Raw genomic sequence first — 18,005 nt, 5'->3', positions numbered from 1 at the left:
TGGGCGTGGCCTTTGCCGGCTCCCCCGCCTCGGCGTCGCTGCGTCATCGCTTCTCGGCCTTTTGGCTAAGATCAAGTGTAGTATCTGTTCTTATCAGTTTAATATCTGATACGTGCCCTACCCGGGCACCACATATTAAATTGATTTTTGGTCCTGGGAGATGGCATAGGGGCTTGCTCCGTCCACTCCACGCATCGACCCGGTATTGCAGTACTTCTGGGAACGGTGCACCCTCCTAAAGTGTTCAATGAAAGAAATGTAGTGGTCTTGTGTGGCAGAAGGTGATAATGGAGCTAGTGTGAGTGGGTGTTGTAGGTGATCATGTGCTATACTAGCCTGGGTAGAATTGTGGTGTAAAAACAAGACGAAAAGGAACCCCTGTTCCTCTGTCAGTTTAACATCTGATCCGTCCACTATTCGGGGACGGCGCATTATGTACATTTATGGCTCATGGAGCCGGATGCGGAGCGTGCAAAAAAAAAAAAAAAAAAAAGCCCCTTTTTTGACTGGCAAACCGCTGGTGAGGATTGGGGAGAGGGGCAGGGTGCTTCTGACTGAAGGCCTGGGAATTCATACTTACCTGGCAGGGGAGACACCATGATCAGGAAGGTGGTTCACCCAGGGCGAGGCTCGGCCATTGCACTCTGGGTTGTGCTGACCCCTGCGAATTCCCCAAATGTGGGAATCTCGACTGCATAATTTATGGTAGTGGGGGACTGCGTTCGCGCTCTCCCCTGGACAACACTGGTTAAAAGGGCAGATTGTTAAAGCTCCACTTGAGGTTCTTTTGTTTTGTTTTTTTTTCTCCACTTCTTCAATATCCAGAGGCAGTCCAGAGAGTTGAACTGCGGCGGTTGCTCGAGAGATACGAAACAGTCTAGGACCGGTCTGTGTGAGGAGGGTTTTCTTTTTTCTCCTCAATTCTTCAAATAGTCTCCAATATTTGACGGACGACTTAGTTCACAGCAGTTGTCCTGGAGGCAAAGTTGTTCGGAATGAGGAGTTCTATCATGTGGTATGAAAACATTGTGCACGTGTGAAACGTCACGTGATATACAGCCACCCATGTTGTGTTTTTTTCTGTTTACAGCGCCACCAAGTGGCCAGTCGCCGCATTCCTCTTCACGTGACCACGGGCTGAGCCCGTACACAGGTGTACCGAGTTGGGTGCAATTGTCTCATTCCGTTGGAGAGTTATAGCCGTTTAAGTAAAGCCCGCCTCGCCCACCCCCAACGTTTTGGCGTACCGTCGCCAACGTGGATGGAAATTCCAACTGTTTCCCGATCCCTGTTGGCAGTCAGACTCCAGAGAATCTTTCTGCACCGGTTTGGGTCAGATCGGGCAAAAAACCTAGGACTAGTGTGCAAAAGTAGGTTTTTCAGAAAATCCAAAATACCCGAAAATCTCGCCCGCGCGACCACCCAATCCGAGGCATGCATCTTGTTCGGCTCGAGCCAAGGATTCCGGTGATGTAAGACACTTGGGTCTGCGACCGACGGTCGAGGAGTTACGAGCCATTTCGTACTTTTGATCGCTGCAGCGCCACCTTGGGGCCGATCGGGGCGAGCCTTGGTGAGGTTGTAGTACCGGGCCGGTCCTACCATCCCTCAGAGTTTCAAGTCTCTACCACGGACGCTTTGGTCTGCCCGCTCACTTTTAAGGCGGAATGTTGATGATCCAAAATCCCAGGTTGCACTCCAGAGTGTCGTGCTGTGCACTCTGTTGTGATCCATTTTCGGTGTCAACCAATCTGAGCTGAGCTTGTTTGCCGGCGACCTTAGACCCTCTCGCCGCGGCCCAGGTGGGCGTGGCCTTTGCCGGCTCCCCCGCCTCGGCGTCGCTGCGTCATCGCTTCTCGGCCTTTTGGCTAAGATCAAGTGTAGTATCTGTTCTTATCAGTTTAATATCTGATACGTGCCCTACCCGGGCACCACATATTAAATTGATTTTTGGTCCTGGGAGATGGCATAGGGGCTTGCTCCGTCCACTCCACGCATCGACCCGGTATTGCAGTACTTCTGGGAACGGTGCACCCTCCTAAAGTGTTCAATGAAAGAAATGTAGTGGTCTTGTGTGGCAGAAGGTGATAATGGAGCTAGTGTGAGTGGGTGTTGTAGGTGATCATGTGCTATACTAGCCTGGGTAGAATTGTGGTGTAAAAACAAGACGAAAAGGAACCCCTGTTCCTCTGTCAGTTTAACATCTGATCCGTCCACTATTCGGGGACGGCGCATTATGTACATTTATGGCTCATGGAGCCGGATGCGGAGCGTGCAAAAAAAAAAAAAAAAAAAAGCCCCTTTTTTGACTGGCAAACCGCTGGTGAGGATTGGGGAGAGGGGCAGGGTGCTTCTGACTGAAGGCCTGGGAATTCATACTTACCTGGCAGGGGAGACACCATGATCAGGAAGGTGGTTCACCCAGGGCGAGGCTCGGCCATTGCACTCTGGGTTGTGCTGACCCCTGCGAATTCCCCAAATGTGGGAATCTCGACTGCATAATTTATGGTAGTGGGGGACTGCGTTCGCGCTCTCCCCTGGACAACACTGGTTAAAAGGGCAGATTGTTAAAGCTCCACTTGAGGTTCTTTTGTTTTGTTTTTTTTTCTCCACTTCTTCAATATCCAGAGGCAGTCCAGAGAGTTGAACTGCGGCGGTTGCTCGAGAGATACGAAACAGTCTAGGACCGGTCTGTGTGAGGAGGGTTTTCTTTTTTCTCCTCAATTCTTCAAATAGTCTCCAATATTTGACGGACGACTTAGTTCACAGCAGTTGTCCTGGAGGCAAAGTTGTTCGGAATGAGGAGTTCTATCATGTGGTATGAAAACATTGTGCACGTGTGAAACGTCACGTGATATACAGCCACCCATGTTGTGTTTTTTTCTGTTTACAGCGCCACCAAGTGGCCAGTCGCCGCATTCCTCTTCACGTGACCACGGGCTGAGCCCGTACACAGGTGTACCGAGTTGGGTGCAATTGTCTCATTCCGTTGGAGAGTTATAGCCGTTTAAGTAAAGCCCGCCTCGCCCACCCCCAACGTTTTGGCGTACCGTCGCCAACGTGGATGGAAATTCCAACTGTTTCCCAATCCCTGTTGGCAGTCAGACTCCAGAGAATCTTTCTGCACCGGTTTGGGTCAGATCGGGCAAAAAACCTAGGACTAGTGTGCAAAAGTAGGTTTTTCAGAAAATCCAAAATACCCGAAAATCTCGCCAGCGCGACCACCCAATCCGAGGCATGCATCTTGTTCGGCTCGAGCCAAGGATTCCGGTGATGTAAGACACTTGGGTCTGCGACCGACGGTCGAGGAGTTACGAGCCATTTCGTACTTTTGATCGCTGCAGCGCCACCTTGGGGCCGATCGGGGCGAGCCTTGGTGAGGTTGTAGTACCGGGCCGGTCCTACCATCCCTCAGAGTTTCAAGTCTCTACCACGGACGCTTTGGTCTGCCCGCTCACTTTTAAGGCGGAATGTTGATGATCCAAAATCCCAGGTTGCACTCCAGAGTGTCGTGCTGTGCACTCTGTTGTGATCCATTTTCGGTGTCAACCAATCTGAGCTGAGCTTGTTTGCCGGCGACCTTAGACCCTCTCGCCGCGGCCCAGGTGGGCGTGGCCTTTGCCGGCTCCCCCGCCTCGGCGTCGCTGCGTCATCGCTTCTCGGCCTTTTGGCTAAGATCAAGTGGTCTGGTCGGACGTCTGAGACAGCGATCGCCTCTTGTTGGACTTGGTCTCGTGTGTTGCTTGTCACACGGGACATACACCCTTCAGGAGGTACATTGACAAGCGGCTTTTAATTGACGACTCGTTCTACGAGGAATCTTCTGGTTTTAAGGTAAGCAGGTTTTAATTTATTTATTGTATATTTATTGTTGGATTTTAGCCGCAGCAGGCTAGTGGTGCCTCCAACATGTCGGCTGCTCGTGCCGGCATGAGGAGGCACCACAGCGTGCGTTTTAAATTTAAGACAAAGGAGGATGGCACTCTCCAGGCGATGTCCAGGTTGGACTTTTCCAGGAAGTGCATCCAACAGACTCTCGGTTTTAAGGCTATTGATATTAACTGCTTGTTGACTCTGCCCCTGAATCATGGCTTCGACGTTAGTTTTGCTTCTGCTTCCTTGCTAAGTACTTTTTGGGCTCGGTATGAATTGTGTAAAGCCAATTTCTCCATGTTCACTGTGGAAAAACTGACTGATAATTCGCTGAAAGTGGTGATTGTCAGGATGTTTAATGAAACAGTTAGTGGAGAAGACATTGCTGTATGGTTGGCAAGATATTGCTCTATTCGTGGTCAACCAGTCAAGGTTTTAGATGAAGACGGTATCTGGAGCTGTGCGTGGAGAGTGCCCATTAAACAATGGGCAGATCCCAACAGCTACCATGGCCTGAGTCAAATTCCTTCTATGATTGTGTTGGGAGAGAATAGAGGTTACATCCATTATCAAGGGATGCCCAAGCTATGCCGCAAGTGTGGCCAACTTGGGCATCTCGCCGAGGCGTGCCAAGAAGTAGTGTGTAGGAAGTGCAGAGAAATTGGACACACTTTTGAAGAGTGCAAAAATGGCAGAAAGTGCAACCTCTGTGGAGAATCATCCCATCTCTACAGAGACTGCCCCCAAAGTTTTGCCAACAAGCTAAAAAACAACAAAATGGCCGCCCCACCCAAAGAGCAAACGATAAAGGAGGCGGGCCCTGAGGTTTTGGCGGGAAATTCAAATCCTCAGCCAGCCTCAGGGATTGGACTGGAAGAAGGAAGTGGGGCGGCCACAGGGGCGGAGTCAACTCGAACAGCTGGTCAGGGGGAGGAAGCCAATCCTCAAAATGATAATGGTAAAGAAGAGGTGGACGACAAAGAGGAGGAAACGGCTTCCTCCCTTGTCACCGTGTCTGAGGCTAGTGGGTCAACTAGTGGGAGTGAGACAGATTCTTCTCTTCCCAATGCTCAAGTGCAGAAAAGAACTGCGAGATCTCCTCTGGTCCAAACGGAGGAGAAAAAGCTGCGGGTAGCGCACCGGCTAGATAGTTCCCCCATGGAAGATCTAGACCGTGTGTGGCCCACAGACTCTCCTAATGAAGTATCTTTTCTGCATTTTAAGCTAAGAACATCGACGCCAAAGGCTTCACAAGAGGTTCTCTCTGTGAGCCCTGAGACGTCAAGCACTTTCCTCCCTGATCCCAGGCTTTCTGGGGAAAAGGGACGGCAAGTGCAACAAGAAATAACCTGATTTTAATTAAATCTCTGTAGTCCTTTTGTTGCTTTTAAATGTCTCATACCCTTTTAACCATACTGCTCATGGCTCTCACTATCTCCACCATCAATGTGAGAAGTGTGAGGAGCAATATACGAGCACAGAGTGTCCTATCCTTTTTAAAAACTTTTAAGTCAGATGTGTTTTTATTACAAGAATGTGGTCTGCCTTTTTTATCCAATTACAGAAAGTGGGAGGAGATTTGGACCCCAGGAGTTTCCGTTTGGAGTGGGTCCAATTTTAATAAAAATGACGGTGTCGCCATTTTAATACAAAACCCCAATATCTTGGTGAAGGGCAGCACTGTGGTGAGGGACGGGCGGGCAATTTTAGCTAATCTGACTTTTTTAGGTAAGGATTTTAACATTTTAAATGTGTATGGTTTTACAGACAAAAACAATAGGTATGAGCTTTTAGAAGACCTGCGGCCCCACATGTTAGGTAGGGCTCCCCTAGTGGTAGCAGGGGATTTTAATTGCGTTTTAACCAAGAAAGACAGGAAGAGGACAGAGGATTTTAAAGTTGATAAAACATCGGTTTTATTGCAGGATTTAGTTAGAGATTTTAAATTAGTGGACTGTTTTAAAGCAATGCATCAGAGAGAGGAGGGCTTCACCTGGTTCAGTGGTGACGGCACCAGAGCCTCTCGCATTGACTACGTTTTTACACGGGACTGCCTGCCAACCGATGCAACATTAACCCCCCTCTTTTTTTCAGATCACACAATGCTGTCATGCACCCTTTCACTCCCCACTGGTGTGACTGCAGGGGGAGGGCTGTGGAAGCTGAACTGCTCCCTTTTGGAAGATAAAGATGTAGTCAGTGAGTACAGGGAGCAGTTCAGCCAATGGCAGACCCTCCAAGACTTCTACGACTCACGTGCACAGTGGTGGGAGATGGTAAAAGAACGGACGAGACAGTTTTTTAGAAAGATAGGAAAAATCAAAAAGAATAGATTAAATCGACGCATGATGGGGCTGCAAAAACGACTACAGAGATATTTTAACCTTTTAAACGATGGGATCGATTTTAGTGAAGAAATCAAAGAAATAAAGCAAGAAATGTCAGTTTTATCCGAAATTCAAAGCAAAGGTGTCATTTTAAGGAGCAGGGAGAAGGAGATTGAGGAAGGTGAAAGGTGCACGAGGTATTTCTTTAAAAAAATTATTTCACGGGGTGGGGCAATCACAGCTTTGAAAAGTGGAGGGAGGGAGGTTTATACCACAAAAGAAATTTTAAAGGAAACTGAAGTATTTTATGAAAACCTATACAGCACCAAAGAAGTCCACAATGACACGTTACAGGAGGTTTTAGAGTTTTTAGAAAAGAAAGTCGATGGCGAAGGTACAATTTTATCTCAAGATTTCAACATTTTAGAAATTCACAAAGCACTCAAAAGTTTTAAACGAGGAAAGTCCCCCGGCACCGATGGACTTCCTCTGGAGTTTTATTTGACCTTTTGGGATATTTTAGCTTTCGACTTACTGACTGTTTTTAAAGAATTTGAGACTCTTGAAAGACTTCCTGACAGCTTTAGAATAGGGATAGTTTCACTCTTACATAAGAAAGGGGACAAGACTGACTTACGGAACTGGCGACCCATCACTCTTTTAAATGTCGACTGTAAACTTTTTAGCAAAATTTTAGCCACACGCATGTCGACAGTTTTAGAGGACGTAATCCACCCGGATCAAGCATGCGCTGTGCCAGGAAGGAAGATCACGGACAGCCTGGTGCTGATCAGAGACGCCATCTGTTATGCGAGAGACAGAAACCTTCGGCTAGTAGTCCTAAATTTAGACTTTGAAAAAGCATTCGACCGTATCTCGCACCAGTTCCTTTTTAAGGTACTGGGTAAAATGGGGTTTCCAGGGCGGTTCATAGCCTGGGTGGGACTGCTGTACAACAGCCTGGTCAGCAGAATTGTAGTTAATGGGCATTTATCCAAAGCTGTTAATATCTACAGCGGCGTCCGTCAGGGGTGTCCCTTATCTCCCCTTCTGTATGTGGCTTGTATAGAGCCACTGGCACAAATCTTGAGAAGGGACAAATGGATTAAAGGACTAGGCATCCCAGGGACTAGTGGACTGACGGCAACCTGCGTTTTATACATGGACGACGTGACCCTTTTAGCAACGGACATTTTATCGGTACGAAGAGCAATGGACTTGACTGACTGGTACGGTCGGGCCTCAGGCGCCAAGCTCAATAGGAGCAAGTCTGAGGCCCAGCTCTTCGGGCCGTGGGGGAACGTTGACAAAGGTGGACTAGATTTGGTTTTTAAAGATAATAATTTGAAAATTCTAGGTGTTAAATTTGACAGGGAGGGTGGAGGACAGGGTAACTGGACTGACATGTTAGGGAAAGTTAGGCAAAGACTGGGCTTTTGGGGACTAAGAAATCTGACGATTGAAGGCAAGATTTTAATTTTTAAAGCTGTGATTTTACCACTGATTTTACTTGTCTGTTCTGTTTTTAGTCCCCCAAGACGATTCCTAGACAAGTTGGAGAGGGCGGTATTTTATTTCCTGTGGGGGTCCAAGTGGGAAAGACTCAAGAGGGAGGTCGTCAAAAAGAAAAAAGAGAATGGCGGGAAAGGCCTCCCAGACCCCCACCTGTTTTTAGGCAGCCGCTTTGCCGCCCTCCACATCCAGTATGCACTGACCCCATCCAGAGAACACAAGACAGCAGCCATGACCCGATTCTGGATGGGGTCATACCTAAGAAGCTTGAAAATTTTACCCATTGATCTTAAAAGTCCAGTGTCTTTTAATCTGTCAAAAGAACATCTTTTTATTAAGACATTTTTAAAGAAATACCTTTTAGAAACAAATGATGCCACTATTTTAACTAACCACAAGTCTCTTGTCTCTCTTGTGCAGGATCGAGAATCGGTGAGTCCAGTTCCAGGCCTCACACTAGGTGAGGCCAAAGACGTTTGGAGGAACGCAGCCCACCCAGCTCTCCAGAACAGGCTTAAGGACTTGTCGTGGATGGTGGCCCATGAGATCCTCCCGGTCAGGGCGGTTATGCACTCCAGAGGCATGGCCAAAAACCCCACCTGCCCACGGTCCGGATGTGGTTCCCCGGAGACCGTCTACCATCTGCTCTGGGAGTGCGGTGCTGCGCGGGACCTGTGGGCCAAGACCAGCCCCCTGGTTTTCCCGTGCCTGCCGGCGGGTCGGGCCCAGGTGGGATACAGGCTCGCCATCCTGGGGGTGGGTCAGGGCTTGAAGGAGCTAACATCACAGCAATTTACCTCGCTCTGGCTCACCCTCAACCATATCAAGGATGCCATCTGGGCCACCAGAAACCTGCTGGTGGGGAAACGCGTTACGGTGCCCCTCCACGCGTGCGAGCAATTAGTTAGATCTGCGCTGCAGGAGGCGCCGGACGTCGTTATTCGGATGGGGGGGCTGGGGTCACACCAAAGAGGTCCCGGCCACCCCCGACCCTGGCCGCCCGTAGATGCACCCTCACCACACCGGCTACGGGAACAGCGGGCCAGCGGGCCGGAGGAGAGGGGATCTCCGCTGGGCGCTGGAAGCGAGGAGTCCGGGGCCTGTTCTGGAGACCTGGAGTGAATGGACATTCTTGATAGGGACTCACCCTCGATCCTGTACAAGAGATGTTTTATGTGGCATAATTTATTGTTTTATTGTTTTTTATCTGACATGTTTTATTGTTTTATTCCCATTATTTAAACCATTTACCTTTCTTTTAAAACATACATGGACTTTTTACACAACACACAAACAAGAAACTTTTAACAGTAAATAATGTGTCCCTTTTAATATGTGTAAAAATGTGATCTAAAAGAAAAAATGTACATGCAAATGGAAATAATGGAACGACATTGTGACAATAAAACTTTTCGAAAGAAAAATCTGTTCTTATCAGTTTAATATCTGATACGTGCCCTACCCGGGCACCACATATTAAATTGATTTTTGGTCCTGGGAGATGGCATAGGGGCTTGCTCCGTCCACTCCACGCATCGACCCGGTATTGCAGTACTTCTGGGAACGGTGCACCCTCCTAAAGTGTTCAATGAAAGAAATGTAGTGGTCTTGTGTGGCAGAAGGTGATAATGGAGCTAGTGTGAGTGGGTGTTGTAGGTGATCATGTGCTATACTAGCCTGGGTAGAATTGTGGTGTAAAAACAAGACGAAAAGGAACCCCTGTTTCTCTGTCAGTTTAACATCTGATCCGTCCACTATTCGGGGACGGCGCATTATGTACATTTATGGCTCATGGAGCCGGATGCGGAGCGTGCAAAAAAAAAAAAAAAAAAAAAGCCCCTTTTTTGACTGGCAAACCGCTGGTGAGGATTGGGGAGAGGGGCAGGGTGCTTCTGACTGAAGGCCTGGGAATTCATACTTACCTGGCAGGGGAGACACCATGATCAGGAAGGTGGTTCACCCAGGGCGAGGCTCGGCCATTGCACTCTGGGTTGTGCTGACCCCTGCGAATTCCCCAAATGTGGGAATCTCGACTGCATAATTTATGGTAGTGGGGGACTGCGTTCGCGCTCTCCCCTGGACAACACTGGTTAAAAGGGCAGATTGTTAAAGCTCCACTTGAGGTTCTTTTGTTTTGTTTTTTTTTCTCCACTTCTTCAATATCCAGAGGCAGTCCAGAGAGTTGAACTGCGGCGGTTGCTCGAGAGATACGAAACAGTCTAGGACCGGTCTGTGTGAGGAGGGTTTTCTTTTTTCTCCTCAATTCTTCAAATAGTCTCCAATATTTGACGGACGACTTAGTTCACAGCAGTTGTCCTGGAGGCAAAGTTGTTCGGAATGAGGAGTTCTATCATGTGGTATGAAAACATTGTGCACGTGTGAAACGTCACGTGATATACAGCCACCCATGTTGTGTTTTTTTCTGTTTACAGCGCCACCAAGTGGCCAGTCGCCGCATTCCTCTTCACGTGACCACGGGCTGAGCCCGTACACAGGTGTACCGAGTTGGGTGCAATTGTCTCATTCCGTTGGAGAGTTATAGCCGTTTAAGTAAAGCCCGCCTCGCCCACCCCCAACGTTTTGGCGTACCGTCGCCAACGTGGATGGAAATTCCAACTGTTTCCCGATCCCTGTTGGCAGTCAGACTCCAGAGAATCTTTCTGCACCGGTTTGGGTCAGATCGGGCAAAAAACCTAGGACTAGTGTGCAAAAGTAGGTTTTTCAGAAAATCCAAAATACCCGAAAATCTCGCCAGCGCGACCACCCAATCCGAGGCATGCATCTTGTTCGGCTCGAGCCAAGGATTCCGGTGATGTAAGACACTTGGGTCTGCGACCGACGGTCGAGGAGTTACGAGCCATTTCGTACTTTTGATCGCTGCAGCGCCACCTTGGGGCCGATCGGGGCGAGCCTTGGTGAGGTTGTAGTACCGGGCCGGTCCTACCATCCCTCAGAGTTTCAAGTCTCTACCACGGACGCTTTGGTCTGCCCGCTCACTTTTAAGGCGGAATGTTGATGATCCAAAATCCCAGGTTGCACTCCAGAGTGTCGTGCTGTGCACTCTGTTGTGATCCATTTTCGGTGTCAACCAATCTGAGCTGAGCTTGTTTGCCGGCGACCTTAGACCCTCTCGCCGCGGCCCAGGTGGGCGTGGCCTTTGCCGGCTCCCCCGCCTCGGCGTCGCTGCGTCATCGCTTCTCGGCCTTTTGGCTAAGATCAAGTGTAGTATCTGTTCTTATCAGTTTAATATCTGATACGTGCCCTACCCGGGCACCACATATTAAATTGATTTTTGGTCCTGGGAGATGGCATAGGGGCTTGCTCCGTCCACTCCACGCATCGACCCGGTATTGCAGTACTTCTGGGAACGGTGCACCCTCCTAAAGTGTTCAATGAAAGAAATGTAGTGGTCTTGTGTGGCAGAAGGTGATAATGGAGCTAGTGTGAGTGGGTGTTGTAGGTGATCATGTGCTATACTAGCCTGGGTAGAATTGTGGTGTAAAAACAAGACGAAAAGGAACCCCTGTTCCTCTGTCAGTTTAACATCTGATCCGTCCACTATTCGGGGACGGCGCATTATGTACATTTATGGCTCATGGAGCCGGATGCGGAGCGTGCAAAAAAAAAAAAAAAAAAAAAGCCCCTTTTTTGACTGGCAAACCGCTGGTGAGGATTGGGGAGAGGGGCAGGGTGCTTCTGACTGAAGGCCTGGGAATTCATACTTACCTGGCAGGGGAGACACCATGATCAGGAAGGTGGTTCACCCAGGGCGAGGCTCGGCCATTGCACTCTGGGTTGTGCTGACCCCTGCGAATTCCCCAAATGTGGGAATCTCGACTGCATAATTTATGGTAGTGGGGGACTGCGTTCGCGCTCTCCCCTGGACAACACTGGTTAAAAGGGCAGATTGTTAAAGCTCCACTTGAGGTTCTTTTGTTTTGTTTTTTTTTCTCCACTTCTTCAATATCCAGAGGCAGTCCAGAGAGTTGAACTGCGGCGGTTGCTCGAGAGATACGAAACAGTCTAGGACCGGTCTGTGTGAGGAGGGTTTTCTTTTTTCTCCTCAATTCTTCAAATAGTCTCCAATATTTGACGGACGACTTAGTTCACAGCAGTTGTCCTGGAGGCAAAGTTGTTCGGAATGAGGAGTTCTATCATGTGGTATGAAAACATTGTGCACGTGTGAAACGTCACGTGATATACAGCCACCCATGTTGTGTTTTTTTCTGTTTACAGCGCCACCAAGTGGCCAGTCGCCGCATTCCTCTTCACGTGACCACGGGCTGAGCCCGTACACAGGTGTACCGAGTTGGGTGCAATTGTCTCATTCCGTTGGAGAGTTATAGCCGTTTAAGTAAAGCCCGCCTCGCCCACCCCCAACGTTTTGGCGTACCGTCGCCAACGTGGATGGAAATTCCAACTGTTTCCCGATCCCTGTTGGCAGTCAGACTCCAGAGAATCTTTCTGCACCGGTTTGGGTCAGATCGGGCAAAAAACCTAGGACTAGTGTGCAAAAGTAGGTTTTTCAGAAAATCCAAAATACCCGAAAATCTCGCCAGCGCGACCACCCAATCCGAGGCATGCATCTTGTTCGGCTCGAGCCAAGGATTCCGGTGATGTAAGACACTTGGGTCTGCGACCGACGGTCGAGGAGTTACGAGCCATTTCGTACTTTTGATCGCTGCAGCGCCACCTTGGGGCCGATCGGGGCGAGCCTTGGTGAGGTTGTAGTACCGGGCCGGTCCTACCATCCCTCAGAGTTTCAAGTCTCTACCACGGACGCTTTGGTCCGCCCGCTCACTTTTAAGGCGGAATGTTGATGATCCAAAATCCCAGGTTGCACTCCAGAGTGTCGTGCTGTGCACTCTGTTGTGATCCATTTTCGGTGTCAACCAATCTGAGCTGAGCTTGTTTGCCGGCGACCTTAGACCCTCTCGCCGCGGCCCAGGTGGGCGTGGCCTTTGCCAGCTCCCCCGCCTCGGCGTCGCTGCGTCATCGCTTCTCGGCCTTTTGGCTAAGATCAAGTGTAGTATCTGTTCTTATCAGTTTAATATCTGATACGTGCCCTACCCGGGCACCACATATTAAATTGATTTTTGGTCCTGGGAGATGGCATAGGGGCTTGCTCCGTCCACTCCACGCATCGACCCGGTATTGCAGTACTTCTGGGAACGGTGCACCCTCCTAAAGTGTTCAATGAAAGAAATGTAGTGGTCTTGTGTGGCAGAAGGTGATAATGGATTTAGTGTGAGTGGGTGTTGTAGGTGATCATGTGCTATACTAGCCTGGGTAGAATTGTGGTGTAAAAACAAGACGAAAAGGAACCCCTGTTCCTCTGTCAGTTTAACATCTGATCCGTCCACTATTCGGGGACGGCGCATTATGTACATTTATGGCTCATGGAGCCGGATGCGGAGCGTGCAAAAAAAAAAAAAAGCCCCTTTTTTGACTGGCAAACCGCTGGTGAGGATTGGGGAGAGGGGCAGGGTGCTTCTGACTGAAGGCCTGGGAATTCATACTTACCTGGCAGGGGAGACACCATGATCAGGAAGGTGGTTCACCCAGGGCGAGGCTCGGCCATTGCACTCTGGGTTGTGCTGACCCCTGCGAATTCCCCAAATGTGGGAATCTCGACTGCATAATTTATGGTAGTGGGGGTAGTGGGGGACTGCGTTCGCGCTCTCCCCTGGACAACACTGGTTAAAAGGGCAGATTGTTAAAGCTCCACTTGAGGTTCTTTTGTTTTTTTTTTTTTCTCCACTTCTTCAATATCCAGAGGCAGTCCAGAGAGTTGAACTGCGGCGGTTGCTCGAGAGATACGAAACAGTCTAGGACCGGTCTGTGTGAGGAGGGTTTTCTTTTTTCTCCTCAATTCTTCAAATTATTTGACGGACGACTTAGTTCACAGCAGTTGTCCTGGAGGCAAAGTTGTTCGGAATGAGGAGTTCTATCATGTGGTATGAAAACATTGTGCACGTGTGAAACGTCACGTGATATACAGCCACCCATGTTGTGTTTTTTTCTGTTTACAGCGCCACCAAGTGGCCAGTCGCCGCATTCCTCTTCACGTGACCACGGGCTGAGCCCGTACACAGGTGTACCGAGTTGGGTGCAATTGTCTCATTCCGTTGGAGAGTTATAGCCGTTTAAGTAAAGCCCGCCTCGCCCACCCCCAACGTTTTGGCGTACCGTCGCCAACGTGGATGGAAATTCCAACTGTTTCCCGATCCCTGTTGGCAGTCAGACTCCAGAGAATCTTTCTGCACCGGTTTGGGTCAGATCGGGCAAAAAACCTAGGACTAGTGTGCAAAAGTAGGTTTTTCAGAAAATCCAAAATACCCGAAAATCTCGCCAGCGCGACCACCCAATCCGAGGCATGCATCTTGTTCGGCTCGAGCCAAGGATTCCGGTGATGTAAGACACTTGGGTCTGCGACCGACGGTCGAGGAGTTACGAGCCATTTCGTACTTTTGATCGCTGCAGCGCCACCTTGGGGCCGATCGGGGCGAGCCTTGGTGAGGTTGTAGTACCGGGCCGGTCCTACCATCCCTCAGAGTTTCAAGTCTCTACCACGGACGCTTTGGTCTGCCCGCTCACTTTTAAGGCGGAATGTTGATGATCCAAAATCCCAGGTTGCACTCCAGAGTGTCGTGCTGTGCACTCTGTTGTGATCCATTTTCGGTGTCAACCAATCTGAGCTGAGCTTGTTTGCCGGCGACCTTAGACCCTCTCGCCGCGGCCCAGGTGGGCGTGGCCTTTGCCGGCTCCCCCGCCTCGGCGTCGCTGCGTCATCGCTTCTCGGCCTTTTGGCTAAGATCAAGTGTAGTATCTGTTCTTATCAGTTTAATATCTGATACGTGCCCTACCCGGGCACCACATATTAAATTGATTTTTGGTCCTGGGAGATGGCATAGGGGCTTGCTCCGTCCACTCCACGCATCGACCCGGTATTGCAGTACTTCTGGGAACGGTGCACCCTCCTAAAGTGTTCAATGAAAGAAATGTAGTGGTCTTGTGTGGCAGAAGGTGATAATGGAGCTAGTGTGAGTGGGTGTTGTAGGTGATCATGTGCTATACTAGCCTGGGTAGAATTGTGGTGTAAAAACAAGACAAAAAGGAACCCCTGTTCCTCTGTCAGTTTAACATCTGATCCGTCCACTATTCGGGGACGGCGCATTATGTACATTTATGGCTCATGGAGCCGGATGCGGAGCGTGCAAAAAAAAAAAAAAAAAAAAAGCCCCTTTTTTGACTGGCAAACCGCTGGTGAGGATTGGGGAGAGGGGCAGGGTGCTTCTGACTGAAGGCCTGGGAATTCAGACTTACCTGGCAGGGGAGACACCATGATCAGGAAGGTGGTTCACCCAGGGCGAGGCTCGGCCATTGCACTCTGGGTTGTGCTGACCCCTGCGAATTCCCCAAATGTGGGAATCTCGACTGCATAATTTATGGTAGTGGGGGACTGCGTTCGCGCTCTCCCCTGGACAACACTGGTTAAAAGGGCAGATTGTTAAAGCTCCACTTGAGGTTCTTTTGTTTTGTTTTTTTTCTCCACTTCTTCAATATCCAGAGGCAGTCCAGAGAGTTGAACTGCGGCGGTTGCTCGAGAGATACGAAACAGTCTAGGACCGGTCTGTGTGAGGAGGGTTTTCTTTTTTCTCCTCAATTCTTCAAATAGTCTCCAATATTTGACGGACGACTTAGTTCACAGCAGTTGTCCTGGAGGCAAAGTTGTTCGGAATGAGGAGTTCTATCATGTGGTATGAAAACATTGTGCACGTGTGAAACGTCACGTGATATACAGCCACCCATGTTGTGTTTTTTTCTGTTTACAGCGCCACCAAGTGGCCAGTCGCCGCATTCCTCTTCACGTGACCACGGGCTGAGCCCGTACACAGGTGTACCGAGTTGGGTGCAATTGTCTCATTCCGTTGGAGAGTTATAGCCGTTTAAGTAAAGCCCGCCTCGCCCACCCCCAACGTTTTGGCGTACCGTCGCCAACGTGGATGGAAATTCCAACTGTTTCCCGATCCCTGTTGGCAGTCAGACTCCAGAGAATCTTTCTGCACCGGTTTGGGTCAGATCGGGCAAAAAACCTAGGACTAGTGTGCAAAAGTAGGTTTTTCAGAAAATCCAAAATACCCGAAAATCTCGCCAGCGCGACCACCCAATCCGAGGCATGCATCTTGTTCGGCTCGAGCCAAGGATTCCGGTGATGTAAGACACTTGGGTCTGCGACCGACGGTCGAGGAGTTACGAGCCATTTCGTACTTTTGATCGCTGCAGCGCCACCTTGGGGCCGATCGGGGTGAGCCTTGGTGAGGTTGTAGTACCGGGCCGGTCCTACCATCCCTCAGAGTTTCAAGTCTCTACCACGGACGCTTTGGTCTGCCCGCTCACTTTTAAGGCGGAATGTTGATGATCCAAAATCCCAGGTTGCACTCCAGAGTGTCGTGCTGTGCACTCTGTTGTGATCCATTTTCGGTGTCAACCAATCTGAGCTGAGCTTGTTTGCCGGCGACCTTAGACCCTCTCGCCGCGGCCCAGGTGGGCGTGGCCTTTGCCGGCTCCCCCGCCTCGGCGTCGCTGCGTCATCGCTTCTCGGCCTTTTGGCTAAGATCAAGTGTAGTATCTGTTCTTATCAGTTTAATATCTGATACGTGCCCTACCCGGGCACCACATATTAAATTGATTTTTGGTCCTGGGAGATGGAATAGGGGCTTGCTCCGTCCACTCCACGCATCGACCCGGTATTGCAGTACTTCTGGGAACGGTGCACCCTCCTAAAGTGTTCAATGAAAGAAATGTAGTGGTCTTGTGTGGCAGAAGGTGATAATGGAGCTAGTGTGAGTGGGTGTTGTAGGTGATCATGTGCTATACTAGCCTGGGTAGAATTGTGGTGTAAAAACAAGACAAAAAGGAACCCCTGTTCCTCTGTCAGTTTAACATCTGATCCGTCCACTATTCGGGGACGGCGCATTATGTACATTTATGGCTCATGGAGCCGGATGCGGAGCGTGCAAAAAAAAAAAAAAAAAGCCCCTTTTTTGACTGGCAAACCGCTGGTGAGGATTGGGGAGAGGGACAGGGTGCTTCTGACTGAAGGCCTGGGAATTCATACTTACCTGGCAGGGGAGACACCATGATCAGGAAGGTGGTTCACCCAGGGCGAGGCTCGGCCATTGCACTCTGGGTTGTGCTGACCCCTGCGAATTCCCCAAATGTGGGAATCTCGACTGCATAATTTATGGTAGTGGGGGACTGCGTTCGCGCTCTCCCCTGGACAACACTGGTTAAAAGGGCAGATTGTTAAAGCTCCACTTGAGGTTCTTTTGTTTTGTTTTTTTTCTCCACTTCTTCAATATCCAGAGGCAGTCCAGAGAGTTGAACTGCGGCGGTTGCTCGAGAGATACGAAACAGTCTAGGACCGGTCTGTGTGAGGAGGGTTTTCTTTTTTCTCCTCAATTCTTCAAATAGTCTCCAATATTTGACGGACGACTTAGTTCACAGCAGTTGTCCTGGAGGCAAAGTTGTTCGGAATGAGGAGTTCTATCATGTGGTATGAAAACATTGTGCACGTGTGAAACGTCACGTGATACACAGCCACCCATGTTGTGTTTTTTTCTGTTTACAGCGCCACCAAGTGGCCAGTCGCCGCATTCCTCTTCACGTGACCACGGGCTGAGCCCGTACACAGGTGTACCGAGTTGGGTGCAATTGTCTCATTCCGTTGGAGAGTTATAGCCGTTCAAGTAAAGCCCGCCTCGCCCACCCCCAACGTTTTGGCGTACCGTCGCCAACGTGGATGGAAATTCCAACTGTTTCCCGATCCCTGTTGGCAGTCAGACTCCAGAGAATCTTTCTGCACCGGTTTGGGTCAGATCGGGCAAAAAACCTAGGACTAGTGTGCAAAAGTAGGTTTTTCAGAAAATCCAAAATACCCGAAAATCTCGCCAGCGCGACCACCCAATCCGAGGCATGCATCTTGTTCGGCTCGAGCCAAGGATTCCGGTGATGTAAGACACTTGGGTCTGCGACCGACGGTCGAGGAGTTACGAGCCATTTCGTACTTTTGATCGCTGCAGCGCCACCTTGGGGCCGATCGGGGCGAGCCTTGGTGAGGTTGTAGTACCGGGCCGGTCCTACCATCCCTCAGAGTTTCAAGTCTCTACCACGGACGCTTTGGTCTGCCCGCTCACTTTTAAGGCGGAATGTTGATGATCCAAAATCCCAGGTTGCACTCCAGAGTGTCGTTGCTGTGCACTCTGTTGTGATCCATTTTCGGTGTCAACC

General features: G+C 49.7%; 12 non-coding genes and 2 pseudogenes across 12 annotated transcripts; all 14 read left to right on the top strand.

Annotated features, from left to right (window-relative positions):
• Nucleotides 1-45: 45 nt before the first annotated feature.
• LOC148995966 (U2 spliceosomal RNA) lies at nucleotides 46-236 on the top strand. Its single transcript, XR_016148675.1, has one exon. It is a non-coding gene; the product is annotated as a U2 spliceosomal RNA (small nuclear RNA).
• Nucleotides 237-572: 336 nt separating this feature from the next.
• LOC148995965 (U1 spliceosomal RNA) lies at nucleotides 573-737 on the top strand. The gene has a single exon (XR_016150322.1). It is a non-coding gene; the product is annotated as a U1 spliceosomal RNA (small nuclear RNA).
• Nucleotides 738-1,848: 1,111 nt separating this feature from the next.
• Nucleotides 1,849-2,039, top strand: LOC148995964 (U2 spliceosomal RNA). The gene has a single exon (XR_016148673.1). It is a non-coding gene; the product is annotated as a U2 spliceosomal RNA (small nuclear RNA).
• A 336-nt stretch (nucleotides 2,040-2,375) lies between these two features.
• Nucleotides 2,376-2,540, top strand: LOC148995963 (U1 spliceosomal RNA). Its single transcript, XR_016150310.1, has one exon. It is a non-coding gene; the product is annotated as a U1 spliceosomal RNA (small nuclear RNA).
• Nucleotides 2,541-9,116: 6,576 nt separating this feature from the next.
• LOC148995962 (U2 spliceosomal RNA) lies at nucleotides 9,117-9,289 on the top strand (annotated as a pseudogene).
• A 337-nt stretch (nucleotides 9,290-9,626) lies between these two features.
• Nucleotides 9,627-9,791, top strand: LOC148995961 (U1 spliceosomal RNA). The gene has a single exon (XR_016150299.1). It is a non-coding gene; the product is annotated as a U1 spliceosomal RNA (small nuclear RNA).
• A 1,111-nt stretch (nucleotides 9,792-10,902) lies between these two features.
• LOC148995960 (U2 spliceosomal RNA) lies at nucleotides 10,903-11,093 on the top strand. Its single transcript, XR_016148672.1, has one exon. It is a non-coding gene; the product is annotated as a U2 spliceosomal RNA (small nuclear RNA).
• A 337-nt stretch (nucleotides 11,094-11,430) lies between these two features.
• Nucleotides 11,431-11,595, top strand: LOC148995959 (U1 spliceosomal RNA). The gene has a single exon (XR_016150288.1). It is a non-coding gene; the product is annotated as a U1 spliceosomal RNA (small nuclear RNA).
• Nucleotides 11,596-12,706: 1,111 nt separating this feature from the next.
• On the top strand, nucleotides 12,707-12,897 carry LOC148995958 (U2 spliceosomal RNA). Its single transcript, XR_016148669.1, has one exon. It is a non-coding gene; the product is annotated as a U2 spliceosomal RNA (small nuclear RNA).
• Nucleotides 12,898-13,227: 330 nt separating this feature from the next.
• Nucleotides 13,228-13,401, top strand: LOC148995957 (U1 spliceosomal RNA; annotated as a pseudogene).
• A 1,101-nt stretch (nucleotides 13,402-14,502) lies between these two features.
• On the top strand, nucleotides 14,503-14,693 carry LOC148995956 (U2 spliceosomal RNA). Its single transcript, XR_016148667.1, has one exon. It is a non-coding gene; the product is annotated as a U2 spliceosomal RNA (small nuclear RNA).
• Nucleotides 14,694-15,030: 337 nt separating this feature from the next.
• Nucleotides 15,031-15,195, top strand: LOC148995955 (U1 spliceosomal RNA). The gene has a single exon (XR_016147672.1). It is a non-coding gene; the product is annotated as a U1 spliceosomal RNA (small nuclear RNA).
• Nucleotides 15,196-16,305: 1,110 nt separating this feature from the next.
• On the top strand, nucleotides 16,306-16,496 carry LOC148995954 (U2 spliceosomal RNA). The gene has a single exon (XR_016148261.1). It is a non-coding gene; the product is annotated as a U2 spliceosomal RNA (small nuclear RNA).
• Nucleotides 16,497-16,829: 333 nt separating this feature from the next.
• LOC148995953 (U1 spliceosomal RNA) lies at nucleotides 16,830-16,994 on the top strand. The gene has a single exon (XR_016150277.1). It is a non-coding gene; the product is annotated as a U1 spliceosomal RNA (small nuclear RNA).
• Nucleotides 16,995-18,005: the final 1,011 nt, after the last annotated feature.

Source organism: Pimephales promelas, chromosome 2 (genome assembly GCF_988280905.1).
Source record: "Pimephales promelas chromosome 2, fPimPro1.hap1.1, whole genome shotgun sequence".
In the NCBI taxonomy this organism is placed as follows: Eukaryota; Metazoa; Chordata; class Actinopteri; order Cypriniformes; family Leuciscidae; genus Pimephales; species Pimephales promelas.
Note: the sequence above shows the minus strand (reverse complement) of the source record. Positions and strands in the feature narration are given on the sequence as shown.